General features: G+C 35.5%; 1 protein-coding gene and 1 pseudogene across 16 annotated transcripts in view; both read right to left on the reverse strand.

Moving 5' to 3' along the window:
• FOXP2 (forkhead box P2) overlaps positions 1–22641 on the reverse strand; it is a 554812-nt gene that overhangs the window by 453255 nt on the left and 78916 nt on the right. The window lies entirely within an intron of this gene.
• LOC140609635 (U4 spliceosomal RNA) lies at positions 10906–11037 on the reverse strand (annotated as a pseudogene).

Here is a 22641-nt window from a genome sequence, read left to right on the forward strand (position 1 = left end):
ATTCCTCATGAGGTGCATGATGCCTTCCCTGAGACTACATCCCTGCTCCCAGCTCTGCTTCCTTTCTTTCCCTCTCAAAAGTCCTGATCTCAAGGGCATTCCCTCACCACTGTACTGTATGCTGATCTCTACCTCTTAATCTACTTCCCAGAAAACTAGAACTAGGACACTGTTCTCTTTAAATTTTTTTTTTATTTTTATTTATGAGTCACACAGAGAGAGAGAGAGAGAGAGAGGCAGAAACATAGGCAGAGGGAGAAGCAGGCTCCATGCACCGGGAGCCCGACGTGGGATTCAATCCCGGGTCTCCAGGATCGTGCCCTGGGCCAAAGGCAGGCGCCAAACTGCTGCACCACCCAGGGATCCCTAGGACACTGTTTTAATGAAACTCAATACCTGGTCCTCAGTTTACCTTCTAAAGACAGGCAATTTGTAAACACTAATAAACTAGAAATTAATACACACCATTTTAAAAAACCCTAACAAAGTAGTTATACTTTACAAATTATGACATTTTTTACTACAGCCCATTAATTTTACATGTATTTTAATTAAATTTCTTGTTTGCAAACACATTTGAATATTATTTTAGCAAAGGCAACAGTAAAAAAAATATAATAAATGGTGAAATATACTGTATCAGGGACCACTTTGAAGAACCTAAAAAAAATAAAGTGGACAAATTTCCTAAACATCTTTTACTGTAGATAAGAAGATAAAGCATTACTTACTATTGCCATTATAACTGAACCTGAGTATCTGACTCTATACTAATCAAAAGTAAAATTCAATGCAGCACCATGTTTCTACTGGCTTATAACGTTTTTTCCTACAGTCAGAAAACATTCAAAATTTGCAAATGCAATTCTATTCTTCCAAACAAGGATCAATCTCTGTATTTTCAAGGTATATAATTTTTGAGACAATTTGATATACACAAGAATAACATAGTCAAATTTCAATTATTCAAGGAAATGGATGAAATGTATCACTTAAATCTACCTCATTTAATCCATCATGTATAATCTTCTTGCTCCCATCAAATAATTTTCCAAGACTGCCAAATAATCTGAGTTTTACCTTTTTCCTATTTCATAAAGGTTCTAAAGCATCAGTGAAATGGCCAAAGGGCAGCAACATGGGGGAATTAAGTCAGAAGTAGCAAAGTCCCTAAATAATCCTCAAAGTATTCTATGTCTTTAATAAGTTAGAGTTTACCGTTGGTAGTGTTTGCAAAAAATGATTGAAAGGGTCTTTTCTCTGGAGTTTCAGCCCAGATCAGAATTTTACTGCCTTTTGCCCAAGGCCACACAAGATTTCCAGAGCAAAAAGAAGGTATAGTGTGATCCTTCTTTTTTTTTAAGATTTTATTTATTTATTCATGAGAGACACAGAGAGAACGAGAGACAGAGAAGGGGGCGGGGGGGGCAGAGACACAGGCAGAGGGAGAAGCAGGCTCCATGCCCGGAGCCCGATTAGGACTCAATCCCGGGTCTCCAGGATCATGCCCTGGGCTGAAGGCGGCCCTAAACCGCTGAGCCACCCAGGCTGCCCTAGAGTGTGATCCTTAATGTGAGTTATAAAGATCAAAATAGAGCAAAGAGAAGATTTTAGAGATTTAAAATCAGTAACATTCTTTACTAATATTTGGAAATATATGTCCATATTTTCACTTTATGTCATAAAATAATTTTCACTGTGGTTTTGAAATGGCCAGGCAATAAGTAATGTATGACCATGAGCTCCTTGAGAGTGGGAAATTTTATGTCCAATGTGCCACGTAGAGACTAGAACACATAATTCACCAAAAGAAACCAAAAATGAAAATCTTTTAGCTCTGTTTCCATGTACACAAATTTCCTAGTTTAAAAGAGTGTATTTGAAAACAAAATATAAAGAAGTCAGTAAAAATCAGATGACCACAAAGAGTGTTTATTGTTCAATTGTCACAACAGCTTTATGAACTACTACTAAAAATGGTGGCAGAGGAAATGAGGTTCAGGGACAGTATATGACATATCCAAAATCATATTGCTACTAAGTTGCAGAGCTATGAGTCAAATCCTTGCCTTACGAATTCAGTTCTCAGAGCTCTTCTATAGTTGTCCTGTATACTAACAGTGGTCACTATGAATTGATACTGAGCACCTGAAATGTGGCTAGTCTGAAGTGAGTTGAACCATAAGTGCAAAATACACACCAGATTTCAAAGGAAAAAGCTGAAAAAATAATGTCAAATAACAGTAATTTTTATATCACAATTCCATGTTGATAATAATTTTGGATATATTGGTAAATGTACTATAAAAAGGAGTTTCACAGATTCTTCTTAATTTTTTAATGTGATTATTCAAAAATTTTAAATTACATATGTGGCTTGCATTATATTTCTATCTGGCAGATTTATGACAAGCAAAAAAATAAAAAAAGATACTTCCACTGGGGAATGACATTAAGGGGAGGGAAGAAGTGATTTTTTTTTTTTTACATTTTAATTTGTCATATACTCTTTGACTTTTTAAACAAAAATAGAGAATAATTTACAATATAAATACACAAATTCAGAAACAGAGGTATACAAAATACTATGATGGCAAAAGTCAACTCTATCCATAACCTCAAGGACATTATTATATCTAGGGTATTAAGCTACATCTTTTTTTTTATTTTTATTTATTTATGATAGTCACACACACAGAGAGAGAGAGGCAGAGACACAGGCAGAGGGAGAAGCAGGCTCCATGCACCGGGAGCCCGACGTGGGATTCGATCCAGGGTCTCCCGGATAGCGCCCTGGGCCAAAGGCAGGTGCCAAACCGCTGCGCCACCCAGGGATCCCTACATCTTAAGGAATTAAGAGAAATAAAAAAAATGTGAAAAGGCAACACAGAGAGAGGAAAATATACCCAATAGCAACAGGACAAAAAATAGTGGCTGAATAAAACATAGGGAAGAAAAGAAGAAAAGGGTAGCTATAACAGGTTTGTAAGTCAAGAAAAGACCTTCTACCTTTATTCAAAAGATCTTGGAGAATCACAGAAGAAAAGGGACATAATTTGATCTGTAATTTAAAAGACCGCTCTCAATGTCTAGAACACAGGTACTTTGGGATGAAGAAAACTTGGGGAAAGTCAGGGAAAAAAACTAACATTTATTGAGTTCCATACATTGGGTTAAGTGTTTTACGTACATCATTTAATTTGGTATCATTGTTTACAGCTAGAAAAGAAACACAAAAATTAAGAAATCTTTCATGACGACACAGTTGGCAATTTATCCTCAGAAACTGAAGGGAATAATATGGATGGATAGTGATGCAGATAATTTGGGAAGAGGTGATAGGAAAGTCTGGACACATCACATCTTTATTTTTATTTAAATAAAGTGATCATATTTTGTTGAGCCTGAAAGAGTGAAAATGGATAAGGAACTTGAAAAAGAGTAAAAAAAAAGAATTTGTAGTAGCCACAGAAATGAAAGGGATGGAGGGAGCTAATCACGAGAAAGCAGTAAAAGGATTGGTAAGAGGTGCTGAACATCCATTAAATTAGTAGTAAAACTAGATAAAATTTATTGAGCTCTTATTATGTACAGCCACTGGCTGAACATTTTATATGCATTTTCTCATTTAATCCTCAAGACATCTAATTAGGTGAGTATAATTATATATCCCCATATCCCATATGCAAATTAGAGATTAAGTAACTTGACCTTTCCTCACAGAGGCATGATTCAAATCCACATTCTGTCTGTCTCAAGCTATTTAACCAGGTCTCCAATGTCACTGTAATGTTAACAATCTGAAATTCCATTCTGTTACAACATAACAAGACCTCCTTTTTTTTTTTTTTTTTTTCCAGAAATGAAGATATACTGAGGCCTAAAGAGCTTGAAGTAACCATCTAAGATCTCAAAAACAGTTCATGACAATGCCAGGTCTAAAATCTGTTTCAAAATTCGAGATCCAGATAAACAAACTATAATACCTCTAGACAACTGAATATTATTAAGTGCTTAAAAAATGAGCTATCAAGCTATGAAAAGACATCAAAGAGACATATGAAAAGAATCTTAAATGCATATTACTAAGTAAAGGAAATTATTCTGGAATAATTTATATGACATTCTGGGAAAGACAAAACTATAGGGACAGGAAAAAGATCCCCTAGTTGCTGGGGGTTTGCAAAGAGGGATAAAAAGGCAGCACACAAAGGGTTTTTAGGGCAGTGAAACTACTTGGCATGATACCATAGTGATAGATACAGATTCATTATACATTCGTCCAAACAGATAGAATGTACAATACCAAAACCCAACTGTAAGGTAACTATGATGATTATGATTTCATCCAGTAGGTTCATCAGCTGTAACAAATATTAAAATTTATTGCAACTCAGGTGGAGGACGGTGTTAAGGGGGGGGGGAGCTATGGGAGTGTGGAAGGTAGGAAATAAATGGGAGATCTGTGTACTTTCCCCTCCATTCTGCTGTGAACCTACAACTGCTCTAAAAAGTCTTCATTTAAGAGAAAAAAAATAGGGGGCAATAAAGGGTGACAAGATAGGAGGAAATATTTTACAATTTTCAGATGTAGTGTTCAGTTGTAAATACACGATAAAATGGCTCTTCTGAAAGATTATCTGGATACTTGCAATAGACCTGAAATGGGCAATGGCATTTATGAATATATGTCTTATAACCCTGTAAGCTGCACATGTTAGCACAGTGTCTTGTATGAGAAGAAACTAAATAAATATTTCTTAAAGGAAAATAGAGATAGAGGGTGGGATGAAGGGAAGGAAACCAGAAGGAAGGAAGAGGAAAGAAAAAGACACAGAAGGACCGAAAGCAAGAGATAGGAGAGAAAGAAAATAGTTTTTCCGGAAAATGTTCCATTTCCTAAAAAGTCTGATTATGACCAAATTCTCTGAAATTCATTGACTCAGAACTGACAAGGCATATAAACCCAAATATCTGACTGCTTTAGGGTACTATCAAATATGCTTTCAGATTTATAACAAGTTAATTGCCCTATTTCTTTATGGAGTTTTCCTTATGGAATTTTCAGCCATTGCTTAACCACACAATTTTAGTGCTGGACACAGTAGACAGGTCTCTTTTGGTTCAACAATAATTTAATATGAATGCAATCTTTATAGTATACAGTGTATACTGTATTATCAGGTGTTTGGTTCCAGAAATGCCTTTAACGATATTAAATCCCGAGATTGTATATATTCATCAGAAAACACTATAATTCTTTTATGAACAACGTAAGGTAAAACTAAGTAAGAAACAAAAATTTATCACTAAAATTATCAATTCAAAGTTTTTATGTTTCTTTTCAACTTCCTTCAATTGGGTTATTAATTATTAATTATTAAAGACACCTCTTTGCAATGGTCAATATTTGGAAAGAAACATTTTAAGTAGTAAGGTCAGATTATTATACAGAGAAAAAAGAAGTGATTTATAGGAAGAAATTGAAGAAAAAAAATCCAAGATGCATAATCTTCATGTAATTTAAAGAAGTCAGAAGGGATGTGGGGCTAAAACATAACACCGCTACACAGTTCCTGGTCAAACGACATCAACTCTGAAACTCCTACTTTGTGCCAGCAATTCCTCTAATCTAATATGCCTATCAATATTGGTATTAACTAAATTGTTCCACATCTGGGTTTTACAGAAGTTGTAGGTACTGTGAGATTTAAAAATGACAATTTTGCAAAAGAACAGATCCAGATGTAATATTGTATTCATTTTACAATGTTTCCTGTCTCCCTATTCACCATATGGAAATGCTCAGACATCTCAGTACAATGTGTTCTCCAATACTACCCAGTATAGTGGATATGATAGAGGGTTCAGAATGACTTTGGATACACTGCTCAAGAGGTTAAATATTGTATGTCAGGATCAAAACTCAGAGACATAGAGATGTGGTTTTAAGAAAAACTATAAAGAGTTACAGGTTGATGAAGATTCTTAGGTCATACTCCACCAAAAACTTCTCCCTTAAATGATTTTGATTTTGCTTGATTGCAGTTCTGCTATCTTACCAGTCAGCTTATCATTAGAAAATATCTCACTAAGGTATTCTTCCCAAAGCTATTTGGTGATACTACTTTTTTTTTTTTTTTTAAGATTTTATTTATTTCTTTAGAGAGCACATGAGCAAGGGGAGGAGCAGAAGGAGAGGAAGACAGAATCCCAAACAGACTCCTCACTGAGCAGGGACCCCAATGTGGAGCTCCATCTCATGACCCTGAGATCATGACCGGAGACAAAACCAAGACTTGGACACTCAACCAACTGAGCCACCCAGGCACCCCAATGGCAATGCTAATTTTTTAAAAGATTTTTAAAATTTATGAGAGAAAATGAGAGAGAGAGAACACTCACATAAACAGGGGAGGAGCAGAGGGATAGGAAGTAGACTCCCCACTGAGCAGGGAACCTGACCTGGGGCTTGATCCCAAGATTCTGGGATCAGATCCTCAGCTTCAGCTGGGACCAACAGGTACCCTGAGATGCTAACTTTTAAGTCAATTGAACTAACATTAATTGTGGACTGATTTTGTGTGTATGGCACTAACTATAGGATGAAATTCATAACCTAAAAGAAGAATTTATTATAATTTTCAATTTATTGGATATAATATATGGCAGGATAGGATTTAAACCAACATATCCTCAGGGCACCTGGAGAGCTCATTCAGTTAAGCTTCTGACTCATGATCTCAGCTCTAATCTTATCTCAGGGTCATGAGTTCAAGCCCCATGTTGGGCTCCACACTGGGCATGGAGCCTACTTAAGATTCTCTCTCTCCCTCTCCCTCTGTCCCTCCTCACTCCACTTGGTCACATGCACACAGGTGTTCTCTCACTCTCTCTCTCTAATGTAAAAGTCTTACTAAAAGTAGATTATATTGTGTCAAGTCTATCTTTTGTCCCATATTAGGCTACAGCTGTGTTGAAGGTACAGTCTGTATTACCAATTCCTCTACTCGGCGGTATTTTGAGTTGGTGGTTTGTTTGTTTGATTGATTGATTGATTGATTGGCTTGGAGCCCAATGCAGGGCTTGAATTCACAACTCTGAGATCAAGACCTGAGCTGCGATGAAGAGTCTGATGCTTAACCAAGTGAGTCACCCAGGCACCCCTTGAGTTGGTATATTTCTAAAGTGCCTTTTCATCCATACTTCTACAATTTTTTTTGAAAGTTAAGAACAAGATTCTATATTTATCTTATTAATTTTCATCTTCCTATTCTCACACCGCTACAACAAAATCTTTGTTAGATCTCAATTAAGACATCCAACATAGTAGCTACCTTGATATGATAACCACACCAAGAAAAGTCAAACAAAGAGCCCTGTGATTCACTACTGTGTCAATGAATCAATCAATGTGGTCTATACACACACACTTCTGTTAGCTAAAGTTTCCAGAGTTGTGAGGGAATTGAATCTTTTTTTTTTTTATTAATAAGCAAAGGTGATATATCTGGTATTGGCTAGCATTTATTTATCCATTCATTTCTTCATTTCTTCATTAACATATATATCTATTTTTTAAAGATTGTATTTATTTATTCATGAGAGATGGAGAGAGAGAGAGGCAGAGACACAGACAGAGGGAGAAGTAGGCTCCTCACAGGGAGCCCAATGTGGGACTCGATCATGACCTGAGCCGAAGGCAGACGCTTAACCACTGAGCCACTCAGATGCCCATACATATATATCTATTTATTACATATTATCTTCATATCATTTGAAAGTTAGAAGGTTTCCATAATATTTTTAAAGCAGAATTGACTAAATATTAAAGGATGCTGTGATAGTTAAGTTTATGTGTCAACTTTGCTAGGTAGGCCATGGTACTGAGATATTTAGTCAAACACCAGTCTAGATGTCACTGTGGAGGTAATTTTTAGATGGGATTAACATTTGAGTAAAGCAGATTACCCTCTGTTGGTAGTGTTGGTGGACTTTATCCAAACTGTTGAGAGTCTTAAAGACAAAAAGACAGAGATGTCCTGAAAAGGGAATTTTGCCCTCAGATTTAAACTGGAAAATCAACTCTTCCCAGGATCTCCAGCCTGGATGTCTGCCCTACAGATTTCATACTTGACAACCCCAATAACTTAAAACAAATCAATCTCTCTCTCTCTCTCTCTCTCTGTCTCCCTCCTTCCCCCACCCCAAACACATACACTGATATCCTATTGGTTCTGTTTCTCTGAGGATCCCTATTACAGGGAGTGACAGTAATCAAGACAAACCTGGGATGCTCTAGAGGGAACTTCTGTATCAGGTAGAAGGTAGTCTGGATGATTTTGTGATCTTTCCAACCATTATACTCTTTGGGTGCCATATGCTTCATTGCTTAGATGGACTGATAAGTTACTGACTGAAACACAGGCAGCTAACATACAAAACCAAAAAAAAATGATTATCACCTTTATTACAGTTATACAACACTGTATGTGGCCTGATACCATTCATTCATACATCCATTACTTTTGAATTTTCCAACAATCCTTAGCTCCATATCAACTGTATTTTTATGATAATTTCAAAGAAAGAAACTAAGATTAAAGAGAGGTACACTATCAAAGAAGAAATTTGGACTAGACTTCAGAAGTCTTTTAACTTTAGTATCACTTCTTGTTTTATACAAGGAATAAAACTAATATAATTGGACTGCTGTGAACTGAACTTAGTCTGCTCATCCCAAATTCACATGCTGAAGCCATAATCATCAATGTGATGGTATTTGGAGATGGAGCCTTTGAGAGGTAACTAGGTTTAGATTATGTCATGAGAGTAGAGCTTCATGAAAGGAATAATGGCCTTCTAAGAGAAACAACAGATTGCTCTCTCCACTCCTCCCTTCTTCTTCCCCAAGCCAGCTATCCCTTTCTCTCTCTCTCCACTATTGACAGCGAGAAGGCAATCCAGGCAGAAAGCTCTAACCAGAACTGAACCATACTGGTATCCTAATTTTGGAGTTCCAGCCCCCAGAACAGTGAGAAATAAATTTCTGTTGCTTAACCATACAGTCACTCTATGGTGCTTTTTATGGCAGCAAATACCAATTTCGATATGGACTTACAAATGTTGGAGGTTATTGAATATTACAACCCACTCAGAAATTACACACTAAGAAAATTTATTTAAAAAAAAAACAAGTAAAATTGTACTAATCAAAGAGGAAGGTCAAGTAAATAAGTGGAACTGGGACATGAGGATATATCAGAATTGCCTAAAAAGTTCATGAAAACAAAGACTAGATTGTTGACCCTACACCTACAGTGTGTGATTCAACAAAACCAGGCTAGGGCCCCAAAATTGGCATTTCTAACAGAAATTCCTAGATGATGATGTTGAACCATATTTCGTAAATGACTGATACAAACGGTTGAAAGGTGTAAATCACAACCAATTACAAGTATCACAAGTTCATTTTAAGCACACACACACACACACAGAACACCAAACTGATTTGCTAAAATTTTAACCCTGGGTATCTTGAGTGAGGCATGTTTGCAAAAGGAAGTTTTCAAAAACTTCATCAAGTTTGGGGAATTAATAGTTTAACATTATCAAATTTTCAAAGAAGTATGTTTCATTCCTGTGACTCATTACAACAGAAAAACTAGGTTAAGAAAATGTTATTTAGTAAGGGATCCTTTTAAAATTTTAACATGAAATATACAATTAAAATACCAAGTTTTTCTTTCTAAAGTGCACTAGTTGTCAGAAAACAGTTTTTTTATTTGAAATGTATTTGATACTCATCACTAAAATCCTGTGGACATTACCCATTTACTTAGTAAGCCCTTTCTTTCTGGGCAGGATAAATGCAAACTAGTCTAACCCTACGCAGAGGGAAACCAACAGATATAGCAACAACATTATCCAAAAAAAGCACAGAAGAATTTAAAAATGATCATCTAACAGAGAAAAACAATTCTGTTAGCCTTAAAAAATAGTAAGCTTCTATAATGTTTGTTCAGTGAAATCAATGGATGAGAGCTATTGTTTAAAATATCAATAATAGGTATGATGCCTGGGTGGCTCAGCGGTTGAGCATCTGCCTTTGGCTCAGTGCATGATCCCGAGGTCCTGGGGTCGAGTGCCACATTGGGCTCCTTACATGGAGCTTGCTTCTACCCCTGCCTGTGTCTCTGCCTCTCTTTGTGTCTCTCATGAATACATAAATAAAATATTTTTAAAAGTCAATAATAGGCTTATATATAATGAATAATATATATTACTTATACACATAATGATTATATGTGTGTATATAAAGATAACATAAGCAGCAATGAAGAGATGTTTGAGATTACTACATTTTGTTTATCAAATGAACTACGAGTAAAATTAAACTTGGGTATGGATAGGAATTATAATCAGGGCAGCCCGGGTGGCTCAGCGGTTTAGCGCTGTCCTCAGCCCAGGGCGTGATCCTGGAGAACCGGGATCGAGTCCCGCATCGGGCTCCCTGCGTGGAGCCTGCTTCTCCCTCTGCCTGTGTCTCTGCCTCTCTGTCTATCTCTCTGTGTCTCTCATGAATAAAGAAAATCTTAAAAAAAAAGGAATTGTAATCAACACTACATATAAATATAAGACAAAGTGAAGAAAGAGGATTAATAAAATAAACCTGAATTCAATTTCTAGCTCTTTCATTTTCTGTGTGTGAACAAAGGCACGTCACTTGATCTGTCTTTGTCTCTCTTCAACTAGAGAATGCCCCTGAAGAAATCTCTTGCTTGAAGCAGACATGAAACACCCAAGATTTCATGCACTTCTGCTTTTCCTTATAATAGTTACCTGCTCCTCTCCCTCTGTGAAAAGTGACTATCTAGATCTCCACCTCGCAGTTATTTCTTAGAGTGCCTAAGGACAGACTCATATGCCAAGAACCAACCCAGTTTAGTGGAGTTTTGTCAATGGATTTCCTTCAATTAGCAATAACCGTGCCTCAGATAAACCTCATTGGCTATGACACTGCCACTGTGTGAAGCTGTTAATGTATTTCATTCAGACCTTTCTTATATTCCAAGGAAAGTGGGTTATAAAATTGATATTAAAAATCTAGTTTATATTAAACCAAATTCATAGGATATTTGGACAAAGTACTGTGGAAGAATTACAATTTTATTATAATCTCTTATTTTTTATTATAACCCTTGATTTGTGATCATAATGTTATGATAAAAATCCAAAAGTTTAATGAAAGGAAAAATTACTTGTGGTCTAGGTACAAACAAATGTTTATATCTCAAAAATACATTTTGTATACAGTTGAAATTACCATATTAGAAAGATGGAAAATAATTGAATTTGCTCTATATCAGCACATCAATTATGTGGGGCTTCGATTCTAAACAAAACATAAAAAAAGAGGAGAAAATGTGTCATATAAATCTTTCAGTATTCACACAGTAAGTTTGAATAAACATGGTTGTGTTTTTCCACGTGGTATGGAGGATTTAGTAGTATTTCACTCTTTAATTCAGTATAGGTAGGCAGAGTAGGTTTTCCTTATATACAAAGGAAAACGTAAAATTAAAAAGATAAAACAAAAAGAAAAATCAATAAATAACACAATGTTAAGAAGAAGTAACGCTTAAGAGGAAATCAAAGGAAAAGAGAGCAGCTAAAAAGACTGAAAGAAAGATAAAGGGCAAAGGATTTAAAAATTAAACAGAAGAGAAAAGATTAAAGAAGGAAAGGCAAAAAGCAATGTAGCAGGATTTAAGAAGCCAGTAAAAAGAAAAGACAAGCAGTGATGACAAAGGAATAGCAAGTACCAAAGCAAAGATACTCCAAGTAATGAAAAGAGAAAAAAAGTAAAATAAAAGCAGTTGTAAATTAATTTTAAACACAATATAGGAAAGATTCAATATTAATGGGCTTTATTTTTTTTATCTTCTTGGCTCTGTTATTGATAAAAAGTAAAATCAGTCTTAACACACAGGAGACTAAGAATATTTCCAATGTATAGGGATGCAACACGGGTCAGTAAAAAGTGCATTGCCGCGAGCACACAAGGTGATGTTGCAAAAGGAACTTATGTTTTCTGTCCCACACTACAGCTTTCAGTTTTCTATCCTGTATATTAAAGCAACTCTCACCTTATTTCTGATCTCCTTAGCTGAGTAAATGTTGAGACATTATTCGTGATCCATCACTGAATCTTTCTGAAACCACTAACTTAGGGTTAAATAAAATGTGTCATAAAGGAAAAACTGAATTACAAATAGACCCACCTTTAAATAATCAAACATAGTCCTTCTCAACAACTGGAGTACCACTGAGAGCTTCAAAAATTTGAGAGGGCACTTGCAGTTGTCATAAAAATTGACAAGAAACACTGATACTTAATACATAAGGGTGAGAGATGCTAGATGTCCTGCAACTTCCTGGGGAACATTCTTTTAGGTAGAAACATGTTTATATTTATTTAATCCCCTAAGATCAGGGACCACAGGTACTCAATGAGTGTTTACTAAATGAGTAAATTAAATATAAAGCAAATAAAACATCATCATTCTAACATAGCCCATAATTCGCCATTAATGTATGCTTATGTCTATGAAGGTATAGAGAATGCTTTCACTACGTGGAAAGTATACTGATGTGACTAAATTTATAAAGCACCTTCTTTTCATTAAAATCTCTTTTCTAGCAACATCAGGGTCAACGCAACGTTAAATAGTAATGCAGCAGTAAATACTAAAATTATAAAGCCTCTACAATGACGTTTTACTTGTGTTAAAAATGATCAGTGAAATATAAATTACTATCAACTTCTACATACGTTGTTGTATAAAACAATCTCCACTGTTTCTAAAATACAAAAACATGTTAATGTATAACCACTTTGGAAAAACAGTTTTCTAATTTTTTAGTCTTACCATGCCACCCAGAAATTACACTCTAGGTATTTTCCCCAAATGAGTTGAAAACTTATGTCCACACAAAAATCTGCACAAGAATGTTTATAGAAGCTTTCTAATTGCTAAAACTTGGAAGCAACCAATATGTCCTTCAACAAGTGAATGGATAAACAAACTGTTATACATCCATATAAGGGAATGTTATTCAACAATAAAAAGAAATGAGATATCATATGAAACCAAGACATGGGGGAAACTTAAATGCATATTGCAAAGTCAAAAAAGTCAGTCTGAAAATGCTACATACTGTAGGATTTCTACTACATGATATTCCGTAAAATGCAAAATTATAAAAATAATAAAAAGTTGGTTATCACTAGGGATTTGAAAATGAGCAAGGGAGAGAGAATATAGGTGACACAATGGATTTTTAGGATAGAAAATTACTCTATAGGACACTCTGATGATGGATAAAATGACATTACATATTTGTCACAGAACTATGCCACACAAAATAAGAATCCTGATACAAACTCTGGAATTTAGTTCATAATAGTATTGAGTTTGTATCAATTAATGGTTCATCAATTGTAGCAAATATACCACACAATAATGCAGGATGTTAACAGAGGAAACTATTTTGGGGGAAGGGGGTGAAAAAGTAAATGCTCTGTACTAATTGCTTATTTCTTCTGCAAACCTAGAACTCCTCCAAAAAAATAAAGCTATTAATTAAAAAAATAAGTTAATAAATCAGGTTATATGCCTATAATCCTTTAATGGAAAAATATTATGAATGGACTGATAACATATGCCCCCTAAGCACTCATGCTTAAGTGTCCCACTGTATACGTGCCTCTAAAGAAAACTCAGTTTTTAATCCCAGTCCTCTCCTCAAATCACACTCTAGGGAGGTTGGAAACTATTAGGTGAAATTAAATGCTTTTATTGGGCCACAAGGCCTGGTCTCTTCCTTGTTTTATTTTTTATTATTTGAGAAAGCTTCTCTCTCTTCTTTCATGTATAACCAAGCAGATACCTCCTATATCTCTGTCAAAAATGAAATGAGAATTTCCATTTCAAAACAGAATGGATCACATGCATTTATCCCTTCAAAAACCATACAAAAATGACAGCTAAGGACTATTCAACAAAACAATAAACCTATGAGGTTAGAAAGTTCAAAAGAGAAGACAATAGCAACAAATGTTAGAAAATAGAAAGTGAATGAGTTTTGTTGAAATAGCTGAATCTTTGGCCAATTCTTGGGACAAATCAAGAAGCTACCAATCCATACTGGAGGAGCACAAAACTTTATAGCTCTAGGTACAACTGGAATAAGATGGAAGACATCTGGGGCACCTGGGTGGCTCAGTGGTTGAGCATCTGCCTTTGGCTCAGTCATGATCCTGGGGTCCTGGGATCGAGTCCTGCACTGGGCTTCTGGCAGGGAGCCTGCTTCTCACTCTGCCTGTGTCTCTGCCTCTCTCTCTCTCTCTCTCTCTCATAAATAAATAAATAAATAAATAAATAAATAAATAAATAAATAAAATCTTTAAAAAAGACTGAAGACATTTAAGAATTAGACTCTCCTGTTTCCCTTCCCCTAATTCCACATAACCAGACAAGACCCTTCTTTATCCCAAGCAGAAACTAATTTTACTATCTGACATTACTGTATCTTTTTATATTGAAGAGTTTGTTTCCTTATGTTTTCTGAAAATGAATGCATTTATTCTACATCTTTTCTTTGGAAAAGGGACAGGAATGGAGAGGGAGAGACAAAGGGAAGAAGGCATGGAGGAGAAAAAGAAGAAAGAAGGGAGAGAGGCAAGAAATTGGCAAGACACAAAAATATTAAGAACTGGGATCAGAAATAACTTAGCTCTGTTCAGTGATGAGGAGGGAAATGGAGCAGATGACATTTATCATTTAAGTAGAGCATAATAATACTGCCCGGGTGTTCTCAGGGTCCTAAAAGAAATAGTGGGGTACATCACAAAAATGCATATGCCTTCCTCTTTTCCTTCTTGTTATATCCCAACTAACCTAAAGTAAAGCTTCTTCAATAAATATGCATTTATTGATAGATAAATGAATAAAGAAAATATGGCATAGATATACAATGGAATATTACGCAACTACCAGAAAGGATGAGATTTTTGCCATTTTTGACAATGTGGATGGACCCAGAGGTTATTGTGCTACGTGAAATAAGTCAGACTGAGAAAGCCAAATACCATATGATCTCACTCCTATGTAAAATCTAAAAAACAAGTAAATAAATATGCATTTACTCATTTGCATGAAATTCTCTACAAAGAATCAGTATCACAAAAAAAAAAAAGAACATTAAAAGCAGTTATGAAATTACGTTGAGCCACAGTGAAATAAGGGGGAAAAAACAGCCTTAGTCATTATTGGAACCACTTGTCCTTTAGAGAGCTCTAAAAAAATTAAAGGAATAAAAGTTATTTTTAAAAAGAGTAGTCATTTTCTCTTCAAGGAAAGAATCACCTATTTTTTTTTAGATTGCAAAAGTCTTCAAAATAATGATCAAGGCATAAACTACCCTGCTGTTTTCTCCATTTTTATAGATCACAAGGTCACCTCGGATAAGATAACCACCGACTGGGTGCCTGGGTGGTTCAGTCGGTTAAGCATCTACCTTCGGCTCAGGTCATGATCCTGGAGTCTCAGGATCCAGTCCCGCATGCGGTTCCCTCCTCTACAGGAGTCTGCTTCTCCCTCTAACCTTCACCCCGCCACCCCCCTTGTGCACACTCTCGCTCTCCCTCAAATAAATAAAATCTTAAAAAAAAAGATAACCACTGATTATTTAAGATAATAAAGAAAATATTCTCAGGTTGTCTCTGATCTAGTTGAAGAAAGAAACTACACAAGCCTTCTCCAACTCTACTGAAGAATATTTTTCCCCAAGAGAGAGGTAGGAAATAAAGGAGTAGACACTTGTGGGTTTTGTTTCCACATATAATATAAAAGGGTTATTTTCCAAATCTATACATCACTGAAGTGAAGCTTCCATTTTAATAGAAGAATCAGTTCAATTAACATACTTTAAGTTAGAGAATAATAATGAAAGACTCTAGGAACTTGACTGCAACAGAACTAAAAGTGTTTAATTATCATAAGTTTGAGAGATAACTTTCTATACAAATGATTAGATGCTTTTTAAAATAAATGTTATAGAAGAAAAGCAGTTTCAATGGATGCACACATGAAGCTGGTATATGGTAATCAAGTGAGTCAATCATAAGACAAAGTCATCATGAGATAGAGTTAATAGGGTATAGGCTTAGGGTATGGCAGATGGAAGGTGTAACATATGAAAAGAAGTTAAGCACATTTTTTGAATTCTGATTTTCTGGGTGGTTCCCCTTGTCATATAATGAACTATTACATTTCATTTCTGAATAACTGAGGAGATTAAAGCGTTCATCTGTAGCTCATGAATTACTCTGAAAGCTATTCAGAATTTAAATGTTATAGCTGGCCTCTCATTTTTCTTTGTCTAATAAATGAGTTTATGAATAAACAAATGAGTCCATGTATTCCAAATAGCAGACCATTCATGTTCCCCCAATTCATTCATTCATTCATCCATTCATTCATTCAATAGATATTTACTGATCTATAAGGCTTTATTCTAAATGGCGGCCTAAATAAGACTTACCTATTATATGTTCCCGTGGAATTTACAAATTAGTATGAAAACAGGCATCAATAAAGGTATTTGTTTGTTACATATAACTAAATAAATGAAATGAGCTGTGGAAAAGAACAAGAGAACAGAAGAGTGGGGAGTTCCTTCAGATAGGGAGGCCAGCCAAAGCTCCCTGAGAAGGCATTACTTACACTAAGACCTGCAGTATACGGAGCAGGCCAAGCATGGAGAGAAGCATTCCAAACAGTGGGAACAGCAACTGCAAAGGCCCTGAGTCAGGAAGGGTTTCAAGAATCAGAGAAAACCACTGATGACAGGCAGAGTGAGCAAAGAACAAAGTGGCAAGAGATGAGTTAGGGCCAAGTAGGAGGCCCTCTCCAAGTCAGGATAAAAAGCTTCTATTTTATCGCAGTACACGTAAAGATTTTAACATTGAGGAGTGACATGATCCGATTCACATTTTTTAGTAGAGACCATAACCATGCTTTATAGAAAAATAAATTCAATTTCTGGTGGAGATTCTTCTCTGTGTGGGTGCCATGAGAACTTCTGTCAGCCTAGTGAAGCCTGCAAAGCCTTCTGGAGAATAATGCTGTTAAATGCATAAAATAAAAAACACAGAATTAGAAAGAAAAGGAATTATGTTGAAATTTACTTCTATCATGAACCACTAGAGGCAAAGGACCCAGAGTTAAGGATTCCTGCTAGTGGACAAGAGTGAAAGTAAATGAGTTAGATGGCTATTGCAGTAGATAAGGGGAGGATAGATGACTTCAAGAAAAAAATTGAGATTCCTGGGTTATTTACCTACTACGTTAGGTCCAAAGTTCTAAGCATGGATAAAATGTGTTTGTGTGAGGGTGTGTGCATGCATGTGTGTGCGTGGTTCTCTCTAATCAGTTCAACTTCTATGAATTACGAATTTGTTTACTTTAAAGAGGGACATTTTTTTTTTTTTGTCAAATGGACCCAAAAGTCGAAATCAGAGAATTTTTCTAATAGAACTATTCTTACAGGCAATCCTTGACGCTGTGAGTGTTGACTGATTACACTGTGCAACAATAACAAGAACTAGCATTTATTGAGTTATGATTACTTGTTTATGTTTATTACGCTATTATGTTCCAGGCACTAAGCTAAGTGTTTTACATTGCAATGCCTGGCTTAATTCCCATAACAACTCTTTGAGATAAGCTTTATTATTATCCCCTTTTTACAAGCAAGAGAATTAAAGCTCAGAGATAGTGAGTGACTTGTCTGATATCACACAGCTGGTAATTGTCAGTACTGGGAATGGAGCCCTGAACTAAATCCAGAAGCAGGCATTACTGAGCATTCACTAAGTGCTTAGTGCTGTGCTGGCAATAATTGGAACCCAAAAAAGTATAACCCAAGGACCAGATCTAAGGGGCCAAGCAAACAGTTTCAAAGGATAACAAACACACATACATTAGTGGGATATGGGAGGCCATAAAAAATCTGTGCTTACTTTTGTATGGAAAGCATTCACAGAAAAGGACAGAACTGAACTGGGAGGTCGGGAGGGAAGGAGAGGCTTTGGGGAAAGTATATGTTTGAATTGTTTCTTTAAAAACTAGATAGGCTTTAGAGGCACCTGGGTGGCTCAGTGGTTGAGCGTCTGCCTTTGGCTCAGGTCATGATCCTGGAGTCCCAGGATCAAGTCCCGCATCAGGCTCCCCTCAGGGAGTCTGCTTCTCTCTCTGCCTATATCTCTGCCTCTCTCTGTGTTATTCATGAATAAAAATAAATAAATAAAATCTTAAATAAAATAAAAATTAGATAGGCTTAAAGTGGTGGAAGTACATTTTGGTAAGGCCATGAATCAGAGGAAATACTAGGGTACAGTCAATAACGGGATGTATTAGCAGAAATTCTGGATATTTAACCGTCTAGCTGTAAGATTTTAGAAAGCTACCTAATTTCCTTGTTACTCAATATTCTCACTGGTAAAATGGGTTTAACACCATCTACTTAGGAAATTATAAGAATGTGTGCTGCAAATCAAAGAGCAGCCTCCCTTAGCAGTTTTACAGATCTACATCATGGAAACTCCCGGTTTTAACGTTGCAATAAGTCAGTGACCACACATAACGTTTCTGTCATTTGTTTCTCTTTCCCATATGGCCCCAGAGAAGATTTCTGAGATGTATTATATGATTCTTTGTTGTGTGTTCATTTGGGACTGATTTCACACATCTGTGAAAAGCTATAGGCGGACTCAACGCGAAGCACTCCCTTCCTCCCAGCCATCTCTTCTCAGAATCCACTTCCATCACCTCAGCTTCTGAATGATGATGATAATGGCTAATAATGGCTTAATGTGTTATTCCCTCCATAAAGCATTTATATTTAATAATAGCCCCAATGTCCCATAGCTAAAAATTGAAAAATAAAACAATTTCAGGTCTTATGGAAATAATGAGGAGGAAAGCTGAAATTCTGGGACAGAGGGGCTTTGGATCTTCTTTAAGACACACTGTTAAGGAGCTGGGGCCTATTCTGAGGAGACTATATTAACAAGCCTGATACTAAAACCAGAAAGATCTCAGTTAAGAACCTTAAGATGTTGCTGTCAAGTAACCAATTCGGAAATGGGTATTTCAACACTACAAAAAAAGACTTTGATCTTTGAGGATTTCTTAATAAAGATATCTAAAATTAAAATAGCAAAACAGCAGTTATCTATTAAATCTGAATGGTGGGAACACGGATTCTGCTAGTTTCTGTCCTTTTTGATACGTTTTCAGCATTTCTTACTCTGAAAGTAACAGATCTTTAAAAAGTGAAAACAAAGAAGTTCTTATGACAATGGACACAGAAGCATGTTCAACAGAAAATTCTAATTTTCATGTTTCTCTTGTTTTGTACCATACTAACTAATCTGCTGGCCATTAAGTATGACAGGTTAGATAACACACAACTGGACACAACAAAGAACTTTATCTCAAATTCTTATGAATTCAAGACTAGGTCAAGATAAGGTTTGGGGGCTTTTCCTAAAACCAAAATTATAATAGAGAATCACTAATTAGCTATTTTTTTAATCCAAGAAATAGCTAATGAAACTATGTTGATATACTTTGCCAAAACTTGATATAAGAAATACGAAGCACACATAAGTTGCATAATATCATGTAAACTAGACATTTCAAGAAATTTAATAATGCTAATTTATATCTACCCCACAATTTATAGCTTTCAGAGAACTTTCAGCTACATTAGTTCAGTTCACAGTAGAAACTCAAACTTGCATATTCTGTAAGGAAATGATACAAGTGTTAATTCAGCATAAGTTTCGACATGCCAGCTGAGAAAGCTAGCCTTTGGCATATTTTTAGTTAAAGAAACCTCTCTTAAGAGGCTTGAGTTAAGTTGTTGAATTTATTTAATATGCTTGTTGTATAAATGATGATTGAATATACGGTAGTGAAATATAACCCATTCAGTTTTAATTTTCTATGTAGTTTAACTGACAGATTAACAGTCCACAGTTCTATGCTCCCACATTTGAACATGTAAACCTTCATCTAAAAACAGATGATTAAAGAACAAGAGCCAACAAAGACTACACACAAATGCCATCTGATTATTACACAGATTAGACTCTGAGGCAAAAGTGCTATATTTAAAATAAATGATAGGAGGCATTCCTAAACAACTTTTCAAAAAGGTGCAAGCATTTTTTTTTTTTTTCTTTACAAACACAGAGACCAACAGCCTGGACTTTTGTGATACAGACCTCTACCACCACCCCCAATCCTGACGACCCCTGCAGGCAACCAACAACTGCTGTATCTATGGAATGTGCTCTTTGAACTGTACAAAAGCCCTCAGCCTTTCCTGCATTCTGCAAACAAAAACTGCCAAGTGCAATTATTTCTCTGATTTAACATAATACAAGTGTTACTTCTCCCCCCCCCCCCTTAACTTCCCTAGTGCCAGCTTGGTCCACAATGTCTACATTTATAAATGCACAAAAAAAGGAATCATTTTTCCTAATCAAAATTAAATTTGTTTTAGAAGTATAATAGTTCAACTGAACATAATATAAAATTCAACAGGCACCATATTCCCTTTTGTGTATATGTTTTAAGAATTCTATTTCTATAGACGGATTCAAGGATTGAATGGGATTAGTCCTTTTAATTATATGACTAGGATCTTCAGCTTGAAATCTTTCTTACAAAAAAAGGACAAACACAATAGTTGTTTATATTCAATTCATTTACCAAAAAAAACTCATTAGAGCTAATAAGAATATGTCCTTCCAAATGTGAATATCTTTTGATATTCAAAAGAAAATGAAAAGTAAAAGGCAAAATAAGTCCTAAGATAGAGTTGCATAGATATTTAAACTCACCTACTAGTTAAATGCTAGAATAGAGCATTCTTCTAGCCTAGATCCAACATAAACTGCTTTTCTTCACTGAGTATGTCCTTGACATTATGCATACTTGAGTATTTTTCTCTCTCAAAAAGATATTAAACCCAGTAATGAAGAGTTAGTTCTATTTTTCATGTGCATTAAATGTTTCGAACTGTTGGTATGTATAAATGAATTAGCAGCAGCATTACTTGGTGCAAATATTTGAAATTTTGTCCCTAAATTAAATTAAAAGGAGATAAGACACCACCATTTATTTTACAAAAAAAAAAAATTATCAAGTAGAACCAGACATGACAGGAGATGCTAAAAAAAGATGAGGTGTATCTTTGTTCAAAAGAAGCTAACAATCAAGTTGAGGGGAGCAAGATACAAATGCATAAGGCAATTAAAGCACAAGAAGAATCTATATGAAATATGATACATATTTGCCACTTTTAATTAAAATGAATTTATTCATTTCATGGCCTATTTCACTGAAGTTTAGCCTCATACCATTTTACCCCCTTTCTTTTTGAGAACCAGAGGTATCTTAGGGTGTTACAAAGCAAGATGGAACCTAACTAGCTCAGAAGTTGAAACATCCTACAGATATGGATTTCCTTTTTCCCCTTTTCCAAATCCTTATCTTCTATGTCACTTGAGTCACTTCTTGTTGATGCCATAAAAGCCTTTCTTACAACTAGGTCATATAGTATTTTATATTTTTATTAACAAATGTATTTAATAAGTACTTATTAAATAATGACAGTGTCTACCAAAAGACAGTTAAAGACACACTTTCAAGGCAGAGAAGAAAAGATTCAAATCCTGGTTCTGTCACTTAATAACTGAACAAGCTACTTAACTTTGCTAAGTCTCAGATACAGCTGCAAAATACACACAGGTAACATCCAAGAAGCTGCCGCCAACAACTGTGAAGGCTCACAGTCTCTAAGGACCTGCGTTTGGACTGGGTGTTAAAGGACAGTAGGAGTTCACCTACCACAGAAGCACAGAAGCACTTTCCAAAGAGAGCAGAACATGCAGAGAAACATGGAATGCAAATATCTTTGGGAATCCTACAGAGAGAGGAGTTCTGAAATATTTTAGGTCATAGAAGGTTAGGCTACAAAGGGTTTATATGTATGTTATACTTTGATGCTTGATTTTATGTATATTAATTTGCTAGGAAAAGGTCTATTAAAAAAGGAAACATAATTACCAAGTTTGAAATCTTAGGATCATCATAATCTTTTATCCCATGCATCATCCGTTACTGAGTCCCACAGAAGGAACAACATGCACAAAAACCACAAGGCACAAGAAGACCTGAAGTCGTCAATTAATAAAATTAGGCCACAGTAAGTGAAATAAGAAAGAAGAGTCAGAAATAGGCTGAGTAGAGAAAGATGATGCTGGGGGAGAGACATGGTCCAATTTTTGCAAGAACTTGTAGACCACTCTGAAGAGTTAGTTTGTATTTTACCCTAAGTTCAAGGAAAAACAAATATGAGATTTTAGTAAGAAAATAAAAATATTATTTTCTTTATTTTTAAGGTTAAATCCTGCTACCTAGTGAGTTAAGGGGAGAAAGGGCCTAAAGAACTGAGAAGAACAGTCATTGCAGTTGTCAAAGTTTTAGAGTAGGGTAGTAT

The sequence above is a fragment of the Canis lupus genome, chromosome 18, assembly GCF_048164855.1.
Source record: "Canis lupus baileyi chromosome 18, mCanLup2.hap1, whole genome shotgun sequence".
NCBI classification, from domain to species: domain Eukaryota; kingdom Metazoa; phylum Chordata; class Mammalia; order Carnivora; family Canidae; genus Canis; species Canis lupus.